At 39.8% G+C, this 23,694-nt stretch overlaps 1 protein-coding gene across 6 annotated transcripts in view; it reads left to right on the plus strand.

The window, feature by feature from the left end:
* Nucleotides 1–23,694, plus strand: part of UBE2H (ubiquitin conjugating enzyme E2 H) — a 101,993-nt gene that overhangs the window by 27,079 nt on the left and 51,220 nt on the right. Inside the window, exons 2-3 of one of the 6 annotated variants that reach the window (XM_086395679.1) lie at nt 7,963–15,503; nt 22,088–22,193. The exons of 2 other annotated variants lie outside the window; for them this stretch is intronic. The gene's annotated coding sequence lies outside the window, so the exon portion shown is untranslated. Of the gene's footprint in view, nt 1–4,862; nt 5,122–7,962; nt 22,194–23,694 lie in introns of those variants that run through there. 3 more of the 6 variants (XM_086395678.1, XM_086395677.1, XM_086395676.1) reach the window with 3 other exon arrangements.

A 23,694-nucleotide genomic window follows, 5' to 3' on the forward strand; every position in this document is an offset into this window, starting at 1 on the left:
CTATATATAGTGCTGTAAAGAACATTTGTGAAAATCTTTTTGACCACATATGTTTCTCTAGGTCACTGTTTATCAGGCTTTTTTGCTTATCGAACACAATAAGAAATGTACTTTACAATGAGATGCAGCATGTATATAAATAAAATGTATATATGTATACATATATATAAAACAGAAACTTTCCTTTTGTAATAATATTTACCCTGAAAAAGTGATTACTCATAAACCCTTGAGATACCTCTCTCAAAAAATGCTAATCAGGCTCTACATTTGACAGATAATGGCTCAGTGTATATAACTTGAAGCAGAATTGCTGCTCTTAACGGTGCACATCTTCAGCTTTGATAGACATGAAAAAATTGTTCTTGAAAGTGGTTGTACCAAACTTTACATTTCAGCAGCCTGTGAGACTTCCTGTTTATTCATACCCACACCAGCACTTGTCTAGCTTTCTAACATTTGCCAGTCTACTGGATGTGAAATGGTATCCCAGGGTTTTCTCAGCCTGTTTTCTAATCAAATATTTTGAGTGCCTTTTCTGTCAGACCCTTTGCAAAGCAGTAAAGATGCTACCAAAAGAAAAGACATGGCTTCTCTGTTCTGGGAGAGAGGGGTGAACTTTGCCAGCCTATGACTGGCAGAGGCGCAGAGGAAGGAGCAGTATGCAGCCCACAGTGTACTGTTGTTGCAGTACAACAGTTGGCATGATCTTGAAGAAGTCTGACCTTGGTCTTGAAAGATGAGCAGGCATTTTCAGACAGCACATAAAAGTTGAAGGACATTCCAGGTGGAGAGGAGGGAGCTAGGCAAAGACACAGAGGTGTAAAACCAATCATTCCAAGGATTGACTGAGTGTTCATGATCGTGGAGAGTCCCAGAATTGGGCGGCCGAGGGAGAGGAGAAGCTGTGGACGTGTGGGCAGGCTGAAGGAGCTGAGCACTGCCTGCATTCACAGTCGTCAGTGAAAGTTTTAAGCAGGGTATTAAACAGGAATTGTGTTTTTTTTTTTTTAGTCTAAAAATGAATTTTTTGTATTTTAAAAGTTAATCTAGTTTTTGTTTTTAATTTCGGTTTCAGGCTCATTAGCTTGGCTCTTTATTTATTACTGCCTTTTGAAACGGATGATAGAAAGTGATATTTTTCCTCTGAACTGGAATTGGTCATTTGCTTTCCAAAACAGAAATATCTGTAGCTTTGCATGTGATGCATTTGCTCTCATCCACGCTGCTTGGTTTTAAGTGGGACAGCAAACGGTCTTCATGGTATTTTCTTTCTATCGTCAAATGGGTATAGGTTTGCATAGAATTGGTAACTTTAGGAATTTGTGGTTCTGGACAATCTTTCATGGTGATATTTTCAGTCTTCATCTCTTTCACTGCTTCATAGCAAATATGAGTGTAGTTGAAAGAATTTCCTTAAGAAAGCTTGAGTGTTTTCTGTCAGTCAACTCTGTGTGTAGTATAGATGATATGAGAGGTCTTTCTGAGGTCCTGTCTGCTTTTGGCATCCCTCAGCTGCCAGTTCTTTTTCATAGTAGCATTTCATAGGAGCATTCGTCTTGCTTTAAGGCGTGAAAGTTGAGGCCTGCCAGCACCTAATTTAAATAGGACAATTTTAGAGACCAGGTTGGAGATACCAAATGTGTTTTGAAATTCTCCATGCCTTAAAAGAATAAATGTTAAACATCTAGCACAGAACAGTTAGCACTCATAATAAATGTCACACTTGGCATTTGTTTTAAGTAGAGGTATGTTCTTTGAGATGCTGGGTCAACACTGACTATTGCATAGATGTTATTTTTAATTTAGGAAAATCATATGCAAGTAGATACCTAAAATAACTTTTCTAAACTTTACAGTGCAAAGTCTTTGTTGTTTTTCCTAGCTACTTGATACCCTAAAAATACCCATTTCCCTCCATGAGATCTCTAAAAAATGCTTTTTATTAGTTTAGGACTTAATCCAGGGAGAGCTATAATTGAGGGAATCATACTTGGGATTAAAAGAACTAGACAGAAGTTTGTGTTGCCCAGTTATCCTGCCTGTGTCTTTCGTCTCAAAACCCCCCACAGTGTTGATTCTCTCAGCCTCATCCTCCTATCACCCACCCAGCCTGTAACACACGCGTGAACACACACACATGCGCACACAAATACACACAGTTCATTGAGCGAGGGAAGAGAGGGGTGTGAGGGTCTGTCCTCAGGATGGGAGCTGGGCCTGTCCTATTTACTTTCTGCCTTTAGCAAGTATAATACATGTTAACACCTTGGCAGCAGAAGTAGGCTGGATCAGTTGGATACAAGGTGACTGTTCTAAAATAAACAAAATGAAACAGTGTAATCTTGAATTTGTGGGCAACATGTGAGACTGAGCAAAGGAGACTTTTGCAGATGGTTTGGCCATTAACTGTAAGCATGCTGGGAGTATGTTAGGCAAGTGGACAGGATGTTCTCTGTGTGTACTGTATAACCTTGAAATCTTGCATCTATTTCCATTTCCCCAGGAATGAAATCTAAAACAGAAAAGCTACTTCCCTTTAGCTTTCAAAACAAAAATCAGGTTAATAATCTGAACTAGACTATTTGCTTAGTGCTGGAGATGATGGCTCTGGTCTTGGAGTTGATTTTTGGGGAGGATTTCTCTTTTTAAAAAATTCTGTTAGAACTTGAGCACAGATAAATGGTTTTGGAAGAGTGAAAGGAAAGCCACGGACTTAATCACTGTGCATATTCTGTAGAAAATGGCTGAGAAATATAAACCAAATCTGTTGAGAGCTGTAAAGGCTGAGCTCGTTGATTTCTGTGTTAGATAAAACCAGTGCTGTATCTGAAGACTGTTTTCCCATTTTTCTTAGATCTATTTGGAATTGGATATATTTAATGGCAGAGGATTTCTATGTTAAGCCAGTTATAGTGCCCATTGAAACTTTATGTTCAAAGAATGAGAGTCCTTAAAAAAAAGAAAAAGCAGAAGTCATTTGAAGGAAAATGAACAGGTGCAGCGCTATAAGCCATTTGAAAATGTAAAGTGCATCTGAGAAAGCCTTCTGAGAGTCAGAATGTTTTATGGATTTCTTCTGTCTTGCCATTAATAATTGAACTTGGTGTGAAAGATATATTTTAGCTGGATGGACTTACAAGACTGGTAAAGGACAAGGAATTTTTTAAAATTATAGTTTATCTTTGCAGTTTCTTTGATCTGTTTCTGTATCTTGAGCTAATGATTGAAAGAAAAATCTGTGGAACTCAGTATTTTTATGGCTTTTGAGATGGGGTGGGGCTTAAAGGGTACTGCGTGTTAGGGCGAGGGGAGTTCTGGGCAGGGGTCGTGGCCCACTCAGCCTGTGCTTCTGCTCTGGCCACAGGTGCACGCAGACTGTTTTACAAAGAGTTAAAGTTCTGCTTCTAACAGATGCCTTTCCAGTGTTTCTTCCTGGTGCTCTGAAAACCATATGTGGGGGAAGAGTCTTGTTCTGTTTAAAGGTTAAGGGCGTTGCCCTCCTGAAAGCACCAGTAGTATTATTTAATATTTATTTTAAGGTTTGAGGCAAGAGATGAAGAAAACTTCTCACATTTAACAAAATGGAGCCAAGCCATCGTTTGGTTTTTTTTTTGGTGGTTGTTCTTGGGGGAGGGGGGGTGGCAGTGTTTTTTCTGTGACTCCTTTAAAGCTATAAAAGTTAATGTCATATCCTTAGGGAAAGATGTTGCCTCCCTTAGAGATCTGTTCTAGGAGGGTTGGAAGCTGACTTGTCATTAGGTAACTTAAAGTGATAAAAAGTGGGGTTTTGGTTTTTTTGAGTGTTTACTACATGCCGGGCATTGTGCCTGTGGCGCTTTCGATATCATAGTCCTCAAAATAACCCCAGAAGGAAATCCTACTGTCATTTTTCCTGTCACTGCCGAGAGACCTGAGGTTTAGGCTGCAGGCTTCCCTGGTGGCTCAGTGGTAAAGAATCTACGTGCAATGCAGTAGATGCAGGTTTGATCCCCTGGAGAAGAGGAAATGGCAACCCACTCCAGTGTTCTTGCCTGGAGAATCCCACGAACAGAGGAGCCTGGTGGACTGTAGTCCATGAGGTCTCGAAAGAGTCTGACATGACTTAGCGACTAAACAGCTTATGCCAAGTTAAGTTGCAGAGCTGGATGATAAACCCAGTCTCTCTGACTCTGAGCCACTCAATTCTGTAGTACCGGTATTACCCCAGACCACGTGGAGAGATGGATGGTCTTATTTCCCGGAGGTTGTCTACTCAGAAAAGATAAGTAGTTTACTGTCATGAGGCTGGTGTTGAAACAAGAATTCAAACCTGGGTCAGTTTAAAGGGAATACCCATGTTCTTTCCATTAAGTGTATTGTATTACTTCTTAGAGTACATTATAATATCTGATTATTATTATTATTATTATTATATCTGATTTACTGAGATCTTTTTATTTCTTGTGTTGGCTGCCCTCAGTTTACACAGAGAGTTGATTAAAAAGTTCATTTGTGAGATGGTAGTTTGGAACTCAGAGTACGTTGTCTTCTGGCAACAAGTGTTGTACCTGGTTGTCTTTCCAAGGCCATAGCCCCTTAGGGCAATCGATACATTTCACCTTTTTATGCCTGTGATACCAACCTGGGTTCTAAGATCTTTGAGTTTCAAGAGAGTAAGAGAAGCAGATAGGTATGTGTTCCTGGTTGTTTCCAGGTTCCGTTTGTCCCTTTACAGATTTTATCTCCCTTGGTGTGGGTAACAGACTAAAAAGAATGGGTTTTAGGATAAGTCCAGAGCCTCTGAGGTCAGACCTGGTTCTGACTGGCCGCACTAGTGACCGGTTCCACCTACTCTCCACTAGGAGACTGAGATGAGGCTTTTACCCTTCCTCAGGCTGAGTTTCCTCATCTGGAAGATGGATGGGTACCATCGCTGTAGTGCTGGAATGAGAGACGAACAGGCATTGAGTGCTCAGCGTAACGTCTGAACATGAACGGTGTTCTGGAAATGATGGCAGTGGTGATGGAGATGATGCTGTTTTATTCTGCTTCTGTTACCGTCTCTTCTGTTACCAAAGGCTTTTGTAGCGGTGAATACTTTCTGGAGTAGACTGTGCTGTAACCTGAATTGGATTTAAGGTACAGTTTGGGATTCCGTTTATTTTGTAGTCATGGGAATCAGTAAATTGCTTTGTAATTTAAATACTGCATTCTTAAATTATGTGTTGTAAATTTTTATATACTTTAAAACCTTGATTTTAACTGGAAATACATTGGTTGATGAAAGGCTTTGATATTAACAACTTTTATGAGCCTTTTAAGTTTTTGCTGCATTTAAAAACATAATGTACTTTTTTCAAATGGAGAAACTGAGGTACGAAGTAGGGATGGACTCTTGCCGAAGGGCTGTTAACTAAAACAGGGATAGGCCAAATAGAAATATTCTGTAAAGAACCAAATAGTAAATATTTTAGGCTTTGTCAACCATACAGTCTTTTTTTGCAACTCTGCTCAACTCTGCTGTTGCAGCACAGAAGCCGCCATCAGCTATTTATAAGTGGCTAGGCTTGGCATGGTAGAGTCAAATTATATTTGTAGTAACAGATGATGGTTCATGGTTTGTGGACACCTGGACTAAACAAAAATGCTTGGTTCAGTCTCATTTTAAAGCCCTGTCTTGGTCCTACATCTCTCTTTGTAGGTTGATGTAGATTTTTTAAATGTTGGTTTTCCCATGGGCTTGATCCTCATTCTTCTCTTCACATAACTTTCCCTTCCATAAAATGATTCATATATATAACGCATTGGGCTTCTCTGGTGGCTCAGCAGTAAAGAATATACCAGTGCAGGAGACACGGGTTCAGTCCCTGGGTTGGGAAAATACCCTAAATGGGAAATCCATGCGCGTGCACACACACACCTTCAGCTGAATTGTTTCCCAAACTCTAGATTAGTATAGCTGCCTGCCTTCCAACTTCTCTCCAAGAATAAATATCCCAACAAGCCCCTTAACATTTCTGATACTGATTTTAGTACTGTATGCTTCAAAGTCAGACTGTAGTCTTTTTATGTGTGGTCAGTCATCTGTTTCCAAGTGGGAAACCGGAATGTTCCCTTAACTCCTCCCTCGTCCTGTTTATTCTGCCCCCCTTGAAATCTTTACTCCCCCGCTTCTCCCCATCCGTACCACCACTGCTTTATTCAGCCTCACGTCATCTCCCTGGACTATTGCGAATCACCTCACTTCAGGGCTCCCTGTGTCTAGCCTCTGTCTCCTTCCAGTCTGCCTTTCATTTTGCTGCTAGAGTGATCCTGTTTTTAGTATTACGTCTGATCATACCACTTTCTGCTTAAAAACCTTCGGTTGTTCTTCAGTCCCTGTGGTTTAAAGCCTGCCCTTGGTGTAAAGGTCATTTCAGTAGAGAGGTATTGCCTTCCTGCTGTGAGAGTCTGAGATGCAGTGCTGCACCCGCTTTGCAGTACACCAGCCTTTGGAGAGGACAGTTCCTAACTTATCTATGTAGTTCCTTTCTCTTCTTTTGGCTAACTTTGGTTTATTCTTTTTTTTTTCTTTGAATTTTTATTGTAATGACTAATCTTCCCCCCCCCCAGGATTTTTTTCCTTAATATTCTCTCAAAAATGATCCAGTCTATGAATTCTTATATCTTTACTAAGAAGTCCTTTGCTGTCAATTTCCACTCCTCAAGTCTTGGTTCTTCTTCAAACGCCGCATCTCTGTATTTGCCTTAGATGCTTTCCTGCCTTCTGCATTATTTTAATAGCATCCTTTGTGTTCCCTTCAGTTTATAATCAGTTTGTGCTTGTATATCCAACTCCCATCTCTTTAAGCTGCTCCTTGGAGAACAGATCCTGAATCTTTTATACCTTTGTCCCCCGCTGCTAGAACTGTAGCTGGTACACCTGGGCTTGGACATTTTGAAGAATGGTAAATGTTCATTAATAAAGAGGTAGGGACACATGTACGTTTTTCTTTCCTTTTTGGGGAGTTCTTATTTCTACTCTTCCAAGGGAATTAAAAGCCTAAGGAAAGTGTCAAAAGGAAAGTTTCGGCTAGGGTCTGTGGTACAAAGAATGCTCAGTGAACAGGCCTGGGGCTTAGAACCATCCCCTTGTGTACTCTTCATGGCCTGGCAGCTCACTCCCTAGAGCAGTGGAGCTTCAAGGAGTGTGTGCACACGTCTGATGAATCCCTAGCCCCCACTGTCCCCACTCAGTTATCAGTAGGGGCAGGGGATGTTAATATCCTGGTAATTGTTATTTCTCCCACCTGATGTTTTCTCCCTGCTCCTTCCATTTCAGAGTTCTTCATGATGATGGTTCTATATCCTACTTCTCTTTTTCTGACAGAGGGGCTCTAGATACAGTGAGGTTCAAATAATGATGTTAGCATCTTAGTATGGATGTGTGTGTACTTTCCAATAGAAATGTTGGTATAGATGAGGATTAACAATTCAAAGTAAAATAGTATACTTCAGAGTTTCAGTTCAGTTCAGTCGCTCAGTTTTGTCTGACTCTTTGTGACCCCATGGACTGCAGCATGCCAGGCTTCCCTGTCCGTCATCGTCTCCTGGAGCTTACTCACTCATGTCCATCAAATCAGTGATGCCATCCATCCATCTCATCCTCTGTTGTCTCCTTCTCCTCCCACCTTCAATCTTTCCCAGCATCAGGGTCTTTTCCAGTGAGTCAGTTCTTTGCATCAGGTGGCCAGAGTATTAGAGTTTCAGCTTCAGCATCAGTTCCTTTCAATGAATATTCAGGACTGGTTTCCTTTAAGATGGACTGGTTGGATCTCCTTGCAGTCCATGAGACTCTCAAGAGTCTTCTCTAACACCACAGTTCAAAAGCATCAATTCTTGTGTGGAGAAAAGGGAACCCTCTTACACTGTTGGTGGGAATGCAAACTAGTAAGCCACTATGGAGAACAGTGTGGAGATTCCTTAAAAAACTGGAAATAGAACTGCCATATGACCCAGCAATCCCATTGCTGGGCATACAAACTGAGGAAACCAGAATTGAAAGAGACACGTGTACCCCAGTGTTCATCATAGCACTGTTTATAATAGCCAGGACATGGAAGCAACCTAGATGTCCATCACCAGATGAATGGATAAGAAAGCTGTGGTACATACACACAACGGAATATTACTCAGCCATTAAAAAGAACACATTTGAATCAGTTCTAATGAGGTGGATGAAACTGGAGCCTATTATACAGAGTGAAGTAATCCAGAAAGAAGAACACCAATACAATATACTAATGCATATATATGGAATTTAGAAAGAAGGTAACGATAACCTTGTGTGCGAGACAGCAAAAGAGACACAGATGTAGTGAACAGTCTTTTGGACTCTGTGGGAGAGGGCGAGGGTGGGATGATATGGGAGAATGGCATTGAAACATGTAAAATATCATATGTGAAAAGAATTGCCAGTCCAGGTTTGATGCATGATATAGGTGCTTGGGGCTGGTGCACTGGGATGACCCAGAGGGATGGGATGGGGAGGGAGGTGGGAGTGGAGTTCAGGATGGGGAACACATGTACATCCATGGCGGATTCAAGTCAATGTATGGCAAAACCAATACAATATTGTAAAGTAAAAAATAAATTAAAAAAATAAAGATAAAAACAAAAAAAGCATCAATTCTTCAGTGCTCAGCTTTCTTTATAGTCCAGCTCTCACATCTGTATATGACTGCTAGAAAAACCATAGCTTTGACTAAACAGACCTTTGTTGGCAAAGTAATGTCGCTGCTTTTTAATATGCTGTCTAGATGGGTCATAGCTTTTCTTTCAAGGAGCAAGCATCTTTTCAATTTCATGGCTGCAGTCACCATCTGCAATGATTTTGGAGCCCAAGAAAATAAAGATGAGTTTAATTGGCTTTTATTTGTGAGAAATTAACATTCTGAGTTTTAAGTAATGAACTAAAGAACTTTTGAAACAAAACTTGTCTGTTCACTAAGGGCTTGCCTGCTTGGCGAACATCAACCTTTGCCCTTTGTTGTACCCCAGCTCTTTGTGGACCCTGATTGCTTAGCTTTGCAGGTGACCTAGGGGCTCTATGGGGCTTCCCTCATAGCTCGGTTGGTAAAGAATCTGCCTGCAATGCACGAGACCCCAGTTCAATTCCTGGGTCAGGAAGATCCCCTGGAGAAGGGATAGGCTACCCGCTCCAGTATTCTTGGGCTTCCCTTGTGGCTCAGCTGGTAAAGAATCCGCCTGCAACGCAGGAGACCTGGGTGTGATTCCTGGGTTGGGAAGGTCCCCTGGAGAAGGCACAGGCTACCCACTCCAGTATTCCGGCCTGGAGAATTCCATGAACTGTATAGTCCATGGGGTCGCAAAGAGTCGGACATGACTGAGCGACTTTCACTTGCACATTCACTAGGGGCTCTATAGAAAGGCAGCCTTTCTTGGGAGGAACTCCAGGTTGGCCCCTGGAAGGTGGGTTGGAAAATAGGAAGGAGGTGCATGTTTGTACTTTCTGCAGTTAAATCAGAAAGGTTCAAACAATTATTTGCTGTCATATTTAGAGTACACTTTGCTCGTTTTGAATGTAAGCCTATGCAGATAGTTAGCTGGAGCCTCTAAAGAAAAAATCTCTTTATTCCTAAGTGACTGCTTAGTAATCTACATAACAAATGAGCCATTTTGCTTCAGAGATGTGAAATAGGCATCTATAAGTGAATAGTTTTTGAAACTAAAGTTGTTAAGACAAAGTTCATCTTTTCACAGTAGGGTTTCCCCAGAAAACCCTCTGAACTCTATTGAAATGCAACTAGTTTGAACTTGGAAAGCATATTCCAATAATAGGCCCATGCAATTAGCCTCTACTATATTGGAGTGAATGCTGGAATTTTTTGTGTATTATCATCATCAATTGGTGTTAGTCCCAGGGCAACCACATAATAGCTATAAAACCTTGATTGAGAGATGCAGACAAAGGTTTCTGTCTTACTCATAGGCATGCTTTAGTTCTTGAAACTAAATAAATGTTAGGCTTTTAAAATCTTAATACTTTTTTGGTAACCATCTGTCGATGGTAAGATTAAGAAATGGTGCTTCAGAACAATGTCATTATTTTGAATTAGACAAAAGTGTCAAGGGACTCTTCATTTAGTGCCATATTCATAGGAGACCTTGTGTAGAATTGACACAGTGGTGTGCTGGTGAATGCTGAACAACCACCCATGGGGGGATAAAGCCCTTATTTGTAGCAGTTACTGATTTTTGAGGTATAAATACTCCATCATGCCTGATTTTAGACTACAGATGGGAGGTCACTGAACTTGAGAAGAGATGCATGTGATCAGCAGGCTTCAGCACACTGTTGAATTCACCTCAGTCACTAAACGTTTGGTTTTACAGCCTGTACTTTTAATGCTTGTCTCATTCCTGACTTGGCGATTGTCCTTTGCTTTCCAAAAATTAGCATCGGGGATGTATAATGTATTAATACATACAATAAAATTTGGCAATTTCAAGTGTAGATTTGGTGAGTTTTGACAAATGTATAGCTAGTGAGCTAGTGAATTCGCTCAGTCACGTCCGACTCTTTGCGACGCTGTGGACTGTAGCCTACCAGGCTCCTCAGTCCATGGAATTTTTCAGGCAAGAGTACTGGAGTGGGTTGCCGTAATGTATAACACACCGCAGTCTTGTTACCGTCTACCTCTTCTCCACGCAATTGCCAGATTGGTTTTTCCAAAAATCTTGCTTTGCATCCACCACCCATCTGTGCATAAAACCACCACTGGCCATATACTGTCCATAGGATAAAGGACATGGCCTTATGCTCAGCTGTCTTGCCACTTGTTGGCTTCTCTGGCCTTGTTTATTACGGCTCAACTACAGGAATCTCTTATTCAAAAAAACCAGAACCAAACAAAACCTGTTCAGCTGATTCCTGGCACGGTTCCTGCATCCGTCCCGTTGCTTATATCTGTACTGTGCTCGTAGCAGTGCTGTAACTTCACTTTGCCTTTTTTCTTGACTGTCTTGCCTTTCTGTAAATCTGGCTTAGACCCCATTTTCTTCTTATACAATCAGGTCTTGAGTAATTATGCCGTCATCTGACTGAGTGTACTGCTGTTCGGCCTTTTAACTTTGCGATCTATATTGAAATCTCAGGTTTTTTATGGAGTAATTTGGTCTTGTCTAGTAAACTTGTTAACTGCAATAGGGTAGAAAATGTTGTATAGCTCAATTTTCAGCACATGGCTTTGCTTTTAAAAAAAAAAAAAAAAGACAATAAATTGTTCTTGTTGACAGTAAACTTTTCAGTGGCTCTTCAAAATCAGTCACCAGCTCAGTGACACTGTTGGGGTGAATAGTACTGTGCTGTATTATAGATCTCTTAGGGGATGAAAGTTTGATTTGTCACAGAGTGAAAAAAAAATGTATAAATGGACAGTCAAGTTTCTCAAAACCAGTGTTAGTCATTAAGATGCACATTGGCGCTTTTATCTCTGCCTCACACATTCATCCAAAGGTGGTTAGCATCATGGACTTTGAACTCTTGGCAAGACTTAAACATTTAAAGTAGGTCCCAAAAGAAAAGCCTTTGTTCCTTTCAACCAGCCTTATTTCACTTTTTCAAGTCCTAGTAAGAAGTCAGTAGGGTGTATCTCATTGATTTCCTTCCTGTTCCAGGAAGCCATATTATGGTATTCTGAAAGAACTTTTGTGTCTTTTTTAGTGACTTTACTATAAGCAATTTGTTTTACTTTATCTGTTTAAAAAAAAAAATTGCAGATGTGCTTGTTGAAATCTGACATTGAAGATAACCTAACAAATATTTAGGACAATTATAGGTGCCTTTCTCTGTTTCACAGCCTACCTTGCAGATTTCTTTTCTTCCATCCTTTAAATAATGGATGTATTCAGGTTCCTCATCTTTTGGTAGTTGGCATGCCTTTCTTGGGTGCTTTCATCTATGATTGCTCAAATACAAATGTCTCCAAATTTAAAAAATTCCGTGTCTCTCGCGTTCCAGTCTCGGATAGCCAAATGCCTATGGACATCTCCAGTTACCTACCCTTCAGAGACTACAGATTCAACACGTCCTAAATGGTACATCGTCTATAAGTCTTCTGCCCACTCTCATGCTGTTGCTTTCTTGCTGAATGGTATCAACCATCCCCAGATAACTGAAGCTAAAACCTTGGACTCATCCTTAGCATGTCCCTTTTCCCTCACCTTCCCAATCAGTCAGATCCACCTCAAACATTTTCCTTAAATCCTTTTCCTTAACTCTGTTTGAAGATAGGCTAACCTCATGCTTTGTTGGGAGAGTCTTTAATTGGGGGGTGAACTAAGAGCAGATCCATTTCCCTGGCCTCAAACTAACCAAACTCGTGAGTCTGAAATTGGAAAGCTAGTATATAATTTTCAGTGTATTCTCTCCTAGACATAGCTAGAAGCCTATACCATAATTAGAATGTTATCCGAGAAGGAATCAGAACAAAAGCGATGCGATGAATCAAGTATTTAATGGCTTGTCATGATCAAATGATGCTACCGTCCGTCTTGTAACAAACAGGGAGATCCTTTGTGACCAGAAAACTCATCCGTGAGCAAAAGGTCCTCCTCTCCTGCCCACTTACTTCAGTGGCCCCTACCAGCCTTTCTCTTTTCCATTGTTCTTCAGTGCTTGCAGGGCAGACCCTTGTTGCTGAATACCTTGTTTCTTTCTTTCTTTTTTAAAAAAATATTTACTTATTTATTTGGCCTTGCTGGGTCTTAGTTGTAGCATGTGAGATCTAGTTCCTAGACCGGTGGTTGAACTGGGCCCCCTGCATTGGGAATGGGGAGTTTTAGCCACTGGACCCCCAGGGAAGTCACTGAATACCTCGTTTCTTTACATATATAAGTACATATATATATGTAAAGTATATAAGTATATAAGTACATAATATATATATATAGTATATAAGTACATAATATATGTAAAAAATATATATATATTCTTTACATATATAAGTTTCTTTCTGGCTCTGCTTGAATCTTGTTACGCAGCAAACCAGGCTTTCTGTTTTAGATGGCTTGTGCCTCTCTCTTATTAGCCATTATGAGTTGATCTTGAGTGGAACTTTGAGGGCCTTCTTATTTCTTATGTTTAGAGAAAACTTCACTGTAGCTGCCAAGAGCAAAAGGCTCATCTCCCCTTGGGTTTAGCTAGCATCATTACCTCCTGAAAACACCTTCTCCGTTCCCCACCCTCCTGAATCTAGAGCATCCTCTGTGCTCCTCTGTAGCACTTCTGGGTAACCCTTACCGTAACATTCACTTATTTCACTACTTGGTAGTTGGTTGCCTATTTCCCCACAAGAACTTGAGCTGTCTGAGAGCAGATCCCACTTTGTAGCCATGGTGCCTGGCGCTCACTTTATTTACTTTAACCAGTGTTTGTTGAGCACCCACCATACTCCAGACAAAGAATAAGTCAGATATTAGGTTCCCTGCCATCTTGGAACTTAAATTTTCTGGAGGTTAGGGAGAATGAGATTAGACAAAATAGTACTATAGTAAGACCTAGAAGGAAACAGACCTTAGGCTGAAGTAAAGAATAGTTGGGGGTCTGTTGGGGTATACACTCCAAGTGATGAGAAAGATCAGTGAGTCAGTGGCATTTAAGACACAACATAAAGGATAAGAAGAAGCAAAGTATCTGTAGAAACAGGGAGGTTAAGGCTAGCCAGAAGTAGCCATTGCAGAGGCGCTGAGAAGGGCCAGAACTGGTATTGCAGGGAAATGAAGGACCAGCATAGCTTGAAAGGGAGGCAGAGTAGGGCATGAATGTGTCAGTTATATTACGGGTTTGGATGAGTAAAATAAGACAGCTGTTGATATGGTGATTCACACAGGTTAAGATTTGTTTGCAACTGGATTCAGCATTATTTGTTAGAACTTGTGATTCTAGATGTTCTTTTTGTGTATTCTTTTCTGGAAAGATAGTTTTCACAAATAATGATTGGAAGAGAACTGAGAATTTCAGTCTTAATGTGTGAAACATAGCTTACAGTTGGCCAGACACTCATAGGAAGTGCCTTTTTATGCCTAAATTTATCTCCCTAGGAACCTATAATACAGCCAGTTTAGCCTTCTGTATCATTGAGAATTTTTCTCTTAGTCTTACTGACCATCATTATTTTCTGCTGGTCCACCTACTATTTCAGCACCAAGTCCTCTCTCCCCTCACATATAATTTGTCATAAAGTTCATTCAGCTCTTAGAAATCTCTTTGAAACGTGGCTTCCTTTCTGTCCTTCTGCTCCCAGTCAAGCTCCTCCCTGTTCTTGCTGATCAGATCCCAGCTGGCCTTCCCATCACTGGCTCCCAGACAGCTCTGCAGCCTCAGTGGAGTTAATCTTCCTAAATCAAGACAAGACTGAGCATACTCCACCCTTCTCCAAAAGCTCTGGTCTATATGCTGAGTGGCTAAGAGCACTGACTTGAATTAGGCTGCCTGGGTTTCAGCCCCAGCTCTACAACTTGCTGGTTGCAGGAGCCTGAGAGGGTTACTTAGCCTGTCTTTGTAATAACAACTCGTCTCCCTGGGCTGTTGTGAGGGTTGTAAGTACAAAAGGCTTAGAATGGTGCTCAGGGCATTGTAAGTGTTGAAAGGGCTAGCTGTTAATATTTGTGACTAAAGGGGAAGTAGCAATTTCTTAAATTGGGGAGGGGCTGCACCAGCATAGAAATTGGGCTGAATGCTATCTTTGGAACAAATTATAGGTTAATTATCCCCTCATTAGCAGTTGCTAACATCAATATGATTAAGGACCTGGGCATATTAAAGGTAAAAAGTCATTATGTGCTTAACTCTTCTCAAGATTGAAGAGCTGTAATTTCAGCTTTGTTGGTTAGTAACTAAGGTAGATTAGATGAATGGATGTACCTTGTTAAATCTGAGGTTACTGTCTTGGAAGTATTCATGATAATAGCAAATACTGAGCCTTAACCTTAATCCTACAATATTTACTGTTGCCTCCTTTGTGCATTGAGGGAAACGAAGGCACGGGGAGGTTAAGTGGCCTGCCCAAGACCCGTGTGGCATCTTGAGATTCACACTAATGAACCCCCTCTCTAACCACTAGAACTCCAGACAGTATTATTGTGAGATCTCTATTCCTGGAAAAGAGCCCTGTTCCTTTGGGGAACCGGAACTCTGCAACCCAGTGATGTGGTGAAACTGAGTGGCAGGGATTGGTACGAATTTTCTGCCACCCTGTCAGTCTCCAGCCCCTGCCTATGCAGCCCTGGATTTTACTGTCTGAATAATGCCGATGCTGGATATTGTCTTTTGCTGTTAAAGTGATTGTAGTGGTTTTAATAGAAAAATTCTTCATTACACTCAGCAGAGTAGTCAGGTATTGGTCCCTGGGCGGCTTCCTTTCTGTCAGCTGGGATTCGTGAGTCACCTTCCTTGGCTGTCTAGCCAGCGTATACTTGGGGAACACATGCCACCTGATCAAGCCTGAAGAGTGGGGAAGGTAAGTTTTTGAGGGAAAACATTCAAATGCAGATACTCAGATACTCATCTTGATGGGTTTAAGCATCAGGAGACAGTCTGTTGCAGTTGAAGGACAAATAATGATAGATACATTTATTTCTTTGTTTGCTTAGTTTTTTTAGGGTGGTGATTATTTCTTTGGAAAAAAAAAATCCTGAAAAAATCTTATAGTACTTTGTGACTTCAGTTCAGTTCAGTCCCTCAGTCGTGTCCGACTCTTTGTGGCCCCATGAACCTCAGCACACCATGCATCCCTGTCATTAACCAACTCCTGGAGTTCACCCAAACCCATGTCTGTTGAGTAGGTGATGCCATCCAACCATCTCATCCTCTGTCGTCCCCTTCTCCTCCTGCCCTCAATCTTTCCCAGCATCAGGGTCTTTTCAGATGAGTCAGCTCTTCGCATCAGGTGGCCAAAGTATTGGAGTTTCAGCTTCAACATCAGTCCTTCCAATGAACCCAGGACTCATCTCCTTTAGGATGGACTGGTTGGATCTCCTTGCAGTCCAAGGGACTCTCAAGAGTCTTCTCCAACACCACAGTTCAAAAGCATCAATTCTTCGGCTATCAGCATTCTTTATAGTCCAACTCTCACATCCATACATGACTACTGGAAAAACCATAGCCTTGACTAGATGGACCTTGGTTGGCAAAGTAATGTCTCTGCTTTTTAATATGCTACCTAGGTTGGTCATAACTTTCCTTCCAAAGACTAAGCTTCTTTTAATTTCATGGCTGCAGTCACCATCTGTAGTGATTTTGGAGCCCCAAAAAATAAAGTCAGCCACTGTTTCCACTGTTTCCCCATCTATGTGCCATGAAGTGATGGGATCAGATGCCATATCTTCGTTTTCTGAATGTTGAGCTTTAAGCCAACTTTTTCACTCTCCTCTTTCACTTTCATCAAGAGGCTTTTTAGTTCTTCTTCACTTTCTGCCATAAGGGTGGTGTCACCTGCATATCTGAGGCTATTGATACTTGGCTTAGCAGTGAGTAATATTTATATGCCCATTATTACAAGATCTTTCTTTTGTTTTCTGTAGTCGGGTAAACTGTGTCATTTAGTAATTTGGAGACTAACATAGTTCTTTAAATGTTGACTATCTGTTGTTGAGGGATTCAGTTCTGTAATTCTTTTGTGAGAATTCATTACTTTGTATGCTGTAACAGCAAAAGTAGTTCGGTCTAAGGAGAGCTATTTAAAATATCAGAAGCACCCAAGAAATAAGAAGTTAACATTCTACTTGAGGGGATAAGTAAAAGTATAAATGATTTAAGTATTTAGAGAAATAAGTAAGATACTACTCCGGTCATTTAACTGAGTGATGCCATGTTAGACTAAACTTGCCTTGTTTTCAGTTTTTTTTGCCCAACATAGTGGATCCTTTTCTTCTGGGTGACCCAGCCAGGGCCACACTTGAGTTGGTGAGAAAGAGCACTGGCCAGTTTGAAGCGCAGATGGCAATTGGGGTAGTTTTTAAAGATTAACTTTGTTTCACTTTAAAAGCTTGAGTGCCAATTCTGGTGAGAGTATCAGGAAAACAGGTTGGCTCATATGACAGTGTTATAAAGTGATTGTACACAACCTTTTTTGAAGGACATTTAGGCACTGTCAAAAGTACAGCAAGATTCATGTACTGAGATGTTCATTGTAACATTGCAATAGCAAAATACCAGCAACGACCTACTGTTCACTAATGGATGCTTATTTATTTAATTTATAGTACAGAGATATTTCACAGGCATTTTTTTAAGGGAGCTTAGGTCTGTATGTACTAATAAAGACGTTTTCTGTGTATAACCCAAAGAAAGGTGTTTGCAGAAGAGTTTACACCTGTGTGTCTGGGTGTGCATGATGATGTTAATGTGTGTATATATAAGCCTTAGTATAAACAGTAGTAATATCTGGGCAAGTGGGATTAGAGAGAGGAATGGGGATGCTGCTTTATGCCCCAGTCACATTTTAAAAGACAATTTTTTAAAAGCCTAAAACTCAGTGCTTCACCGCCAGAGATCATTTGGTCGTACTATAAGGTGTTCTCAGAACTGCGCTCTGCCCTGTGATTTTGGGCCCGGAACACTGTCTCACTTAGTGGCACCTGAGCCTGTCAATCCTCCCTGTCCCCATGGTGTAAACACAGGAGAGGGAAACCTAATAGATTTGTCACCTTTTCAGTGCCAGGTTTTCTTACTATATATACACCCACTGTTGTGTATGTCTGGGTTTATTTTTTCTTGTTTTGCTAAATAACTTGATTTTTTTCCACATTGTTTGATTATTCAGTAAGTAATCCTTGTGAGAACCTTGATTTTTTAAAATTTCCTAGCAATGACTCATAGCAATACAGCCTTTCTTCTATTTACTGTTTGTATATATTTAAATGTCAAACCTCTGTTTAAATTATTATTAAGCTAGCTTCCATATCACTTACTTAGCATTCCCATGTTTCTTCATTGTACCCAACAACCCATTTCTTCCTATGCGCTAACCATTTCTGTTGGTCTCAAGCTAGCAAGCTCACTAGCATGGCAAGAAAGCTTCCTCTCGCAGCTCTGTCACCTGCTCCTTGGACGGTGCTTTAAATAGCGGCAGCCTCCCTGTGGTTGTATCGCATTGCACACCTAGTGTACAGTTCACTTTCACCTCACGTCTCTTGACTTTCCAGGGTTTTCTACTGTTCAGTCATATTGGGGTTATTTTCTTATGGTAGGATGTTTCTCTAAAAGCAGCTCCCCCCCACCCACCCCCACCACCATTTTAAAGTTTCTTTTGCTTCTTTTCAGTATGGACTTTTTTTTAAAGCAACAGTCCAGTTTCTGTTGAAATTTTTTATCCGAGTTTTTTCATTCTAATTGTGTATAAAGGTAATAAATGAAGGCAGCTAGCTACTTGATCCTATCAAATAGGACATTTGCCTACTCAATACCCTTTTATATACTATGGTTTTTAAGCAGAATTTCAGTCGAGAAAACAATGCTATTTTCTATATCACTTTAGATTACTTTTTAATCCTTTTCTTCCCCATACTTTATCCAGGCCTTTATTAAATTTCCAACAGAGCTATTACCTCTCATAAGTCTTCCAAATGGGTAATGGAGACTGGGCTCAACTGAACGAAGGCACATTCATTTGTTTTGGAATGCAGAGTTCTCTACATGGTGGATTGCACTTTAATTTAGCATCCTATCCAGTGTATGTATCTGTAGTTCTGCCTTTTTCAGTGTAAAGTCTTGACAATGATCTTGAACCTGTTACTTATTCCTTTGTTACATATATTGCTTTAAAAAGCCTGAGTCTGTGCTGCTCACTTCCAACTTATAATTTTCATGAAATCAAGGTTGTTGTTAATGCTTGACGTCCGCTTTGCCCAGTGGACGTGGTGGAGGAGTAAAGGGAATGGCAGGCGTTGGTCATTCATGTTCTGGGAAAGCAGCATGGGGTGAGGAGGCTCTGAGACCAGGGCCATGGAGCAGTGATTTGTAAGAGCAAGCCAGTTGTTATCTTCCCCTCTTTCATCTGGGTTTACAGGCATTTGTTTTAATTTTAAAGAGCTTGCTTTAAGAAATTTTCCTTGAGATTATTGAAGTCATAAAATTATGATGGGGAAAAACTGGTCTCCAGAGACACAAGCTCGTAATTAGCCAGTGCCGAGAGGGAAGGAGGAAGAGCCATGACCGGGTTGCACATCTAGATCTTTCCATCTGTAGCTCCATGACCTCAGGATGTGTTGACTGTTCTTCTTTTCTTTTTAAGAGATGACTGACTGTACATTGATACCTAAGATCTTCTCCTCATTTCTGTGATCCATTTGTTTTTCACTTGTCCATAATCTTCATCTCCTGAATGGGTACCACTGCTCAGTATTTATTAATTTCTGCACATCACTTTGCAGTTGTAATATACTATATGTCACTTTTAGAGTACAGAGAAAATATTTCCTTTAAAATGTCACTGCTTACTGCGAATGAATATGCCTTGATTAGAATATCTGTTATGTGTTATGAAACACATAACTTAATTTTATTTTCATTGATTGGCATTGTACCTATATGTCAGGTGTTAGGGTAAAAACTGCTCTGCTACATTTAAAACCAACAGGAAGTAGGTTGTCAAGGATTTTCTGAGAAGAGAAGAATGCTGGAAATACGAATATAAATATACTGCATAGATATTCCATAAATCCATATCAGCTTCTTATTGAGAAGTTGCTTCATGATGTACATTGCCCTGCACTGTGGATGGCTTGGTGAAGTAGCATGCATCACAGAAGAGGAGGTAGAATGTGTTTTAAATAGATGTTTCCATTAAGATTTTGCAGATGACCACTCATGTTTCTTTATCATCTCTGGGGAAATTATACATTGCCTGTAACTCTGAAGTTTTCAGGTATTATTGTCATCTGTAAGGTTGTAATTCATGTGTTTTTTTCCAGCCTGCTGTGATTAGGTAGTATGCCTTTGAAATGACGGGGTTCTTTTTTCTGTTTCCTTCTGTGGCATGTGAAGCATGGTTTCATGTACCTCCATACTGAGGACAGGAGAACTGGAGATTGTAATTAAGTACTGGCATCTTTCAGTACTATATTTCTGCCAAGCAGAAAATGTGGGTTCAATCCTTGGGTCGGGAAGATACCCTGGAGAAGGAAATGGCAACCCACTCCAGTATTCTTGGCTGGGAAATCCCATGGACAGAGGAGCCTGCTGGGCTACAGTCCATGGGATCAAAGATTCAGGTACAACTTAGTGACTAAACTACAACAATAGCAATCTTTCAATGTGTCCTATCTCTAAAATTTTCCCCAGATTTTTTTTTTTTTAACAATTTATCTAGATCATTGGTTTTGATTTTCATTGTGGACTTGATGTCTCAGGAATGTTCTGTGACTTGAGAATCTTGCCAGTCTTATTTTTTTCTCTGCAGTTCAAAGGTGTATTCCAAGTTTGCAGATTTAAATTGGACATTTGACCAGTTGATTTAGTTGACAGTAAGGGTCCCCTTTCCACAGAAGTATAGTGTAGTTAAATATATATATAGGCTTCTGATTTAAAAAAATGATAAGTATTGGATATTAAATAAAAAATAATTTAATTAAGATGTTCAAGTGTACACAAAACTAAAGGTTTAATGAATGCGCATTACCCAAATTGAAATTTTGTTAATTATCAATATTTTCTCCCACATCTGTTTCTCTTCTTTCTGAAATATTTTAGGGCAAATCCCAGACATTGTTACCTGCATCTATCAGTAGGCCCCTCTTAAAAATACTAATATTTTCTTAAATAACCATAATAACATTATCACACTAGGGCAGTGATTTATTTTTAACATGCTGTGAATCAAGCTGTAACAAACCAAAGTACGAAAAATTTTATGACTTATTGAGAATCCCATGGATGGAGGAGCCTGGTAGGCTATAGTCCATGGAGTCGCTAAGAGTCAGACACAACTGAGCGACTTCACTTTCACTTTTCACTTTCATGCGTTGGGGAAGGAATTGGCAACCCACTCCAGTGTTCTTGCCTGGATAATCCCAGGGATGGGGGAGCCTGGTGGGCTGCCGTCTATGGGGTCACACAGAGTCGGACACGACTAATGCGACTTAGCAACAGCAACAAGCAAGAGTAATATACTATTAGGTAATACATTATTAATTTGTGTACATGGATTTATACATTTTTAGTTAATAATGAACAATGTGTTGTTGCCATAAAATAGCAAAGCATCAAAATTTGTAAAATAAAGTGCTGTTGCAATTTTATCAGTAGCCTTCTAAATATTTTTAGGTGGTTAACCTGAATTTTCACTTTTTAGAAAAGTTTCTAGTTTTTACAGCTTTTTAGAAAATGTAAATCTTATTTCTGTTTTGACTATATTTTCTTGGTCTCAAGATGGTATCATTGTTTTTCCATATTTCCCTTTGCTTTCTCTCACTTCTGCATCTGGGTCATCTCTGACTATTTGACTTTGTAAACCTGCTGTATAAAAATTTTTGTGGAGTTGGAGTGGGGCTTAGATTTCTTACGTGTCTTTCTGATACACTTCCTTTTTCTAAAACCTACCTCAAAAAAATTATTTTCCATAACATATGACTCTTAATTTTTCTTTTGAGTTTTTTTCTTTATTATTTGTGAACTTAGTAGCGGAATAATGCTTCTAGGGAAGAGCTAAGTTATAATGATTTTCCCATTTAAAAAAATAATGTTTACTTAGGTCTTGCCAGTGTTTGCTTTGGTGTCTGACATGGAAGCTTTAAGTAAAAGCATAAACTTGAGAAGAAAAAAATACCCACACACAGAAAAACTCCAAAGGATAATGTAATTTATAGAGTGCTGGGTGGTAATGAACATGCTTGGTTTTTAACTTAATTTTTGGACTATCTTTGTTAAATTTAAGAAATCATTCATGTTACTTTTTACCACTTAGATAATGAGGCTTTCAGTGTTCAGTATATCATAGTAAGTTGTCAAATTTTTTGCTCTACTTACTTCCGGACAGTACATATTTACTTTGAAGAAGGTGTTTTTATTATTTTTTTAATTCTGGCTGTACCATGTGCCTTGTAGGATCTTAGTTCCTCAACCAGGGGATCAAACTTGTGCCCCCTGCACAGGAAACACAGAGACCTAACCACTGGGCTGCCAGGGAATTCCCTGAAGAGACTATTTTAAAGTAAGTCACATCCCCTCCGATAACCACACATTGGGCTTCCCACCTGGCACTAATGGTAGAGAACCCGCCTGTCAATGCGGGAGACACAAGAGATGTGGGTTCGATCCCTGAATTGAGAAGATCTCCTGGAGAAAGGAATGGCAACCCACTCCAGTGTTGTTGCCTGTAAAATCCCGTGGGCTGAGGAGCCTGGTGGGTTCCAATCCGTGGGGTTATAGAGTCAGACACAACTGAGCGCACATTTCCCTCCAGAGTTGTTTGGCTTGCTTTAAACCTGAAAACATAACAGCTAAAAATTATGTATTGGAGAATGTCTTACTTAGAATTACTTACCCTTTTTTAAAAAATAAAATTTCATGAACTTTGGTTATCTGATTTTTGTAAGCTACCATAGATCCATTTTAAGGAATGGTAGCCCAGTGACAGCTCTCAAACGTGGCTAAAGGAGGAAGAGAAACTAGGAAAAGAACCTGCCAATCTCTTCAGCCTAAGAGTATGGGAAATTTCTATTTCAGGAAAGAAGTATATTTCTTAAAGGGCATCATTGTATTTTGTAGTACTGTATAGCAGCAATCCTTTGTTTCCATAGCAAACCATCTCTCTGTCTACCTAGCTGCACTGTTTCTACTCTAAACTCTAATACACTTTATGCAAACTTTTTTTTGCGTTTACTTGTACAGATCTTACGTTCTTTTGCTAAAATTTAAGCTTCTTGAAGGCAGGTTCAGTTTCAGAGTGGTTTTTATTTGCCTTGTAGTATATGTGTGGGAAATGTGTAGCATAACTTTCAGTAGAAATTAAAGCCTGTGATCTTTGTGAATTTAATAGATGCTAACATTATACTCTCCATAGCCCAGCTTATAGATTTCTGTTAAGTCATGTAGAAAGTGTAAGTATTTCATGGGGGGTGGGAAATACAAGGAATAAAACTGCTGAACTTAAGAGATAAGGCCCAAATACATTGTTCTGGTGATTCCTCTTGACATTGTATTACACATTGTATTGTACATGGTGTGTGTATATTTCCCTCTTACTACCTTTCATCTTTTTTGCCCTATGCTTATTTTCTCAGTAGCTTTTATTTCTGCTATTTTTATTTCTCCTTTGAATAGAAGTCTCCCTTCCTCTTAACACAAAGAACACAAACATTTGAAAACTTTTTAAAAAAATTTAAACTTTCATCTCAACAAGGAGCCTTTGATATTACACATGACCCGTTTTTTTCTTATAATTTAAGCAAAGCCATGTCTGTAATTATTATTTTGCCCAGAGGCTATTTGTCATGAATATGCAGAAGCCATGCTCATCTTCCTTCATTGTGGTTAGATTTTTCTTAGACATCCTTTTGAATCCACTTAAATTTGATTCTTCTAGAATTTGGCCATCTTGACACAGTATTCTTCTCTTTCAGTATGAAGTCTTTGTTTCCTTAAGTACTAGATCACTTGCTAAATTTTTTGTTTTTGGGCCACACCACATGGCACTCAGGATCTTAGTTCCT

This window comes from Bos grunniens, chromosome 4, assembly GCF_055505025.1.
Source record: "Bos grunniens cultivar Pamir isolate PY7600 chromosome 4, Bosgru_T2T1.0, whole genome shotgun sequence".
Classification (NCBI taxonomy): domain Eukaryota; kingdom Metazoa; phylum Chordata; class Mammalia; order Artiodactyla; family Bovidae; genus Bos; species Bos grunniens.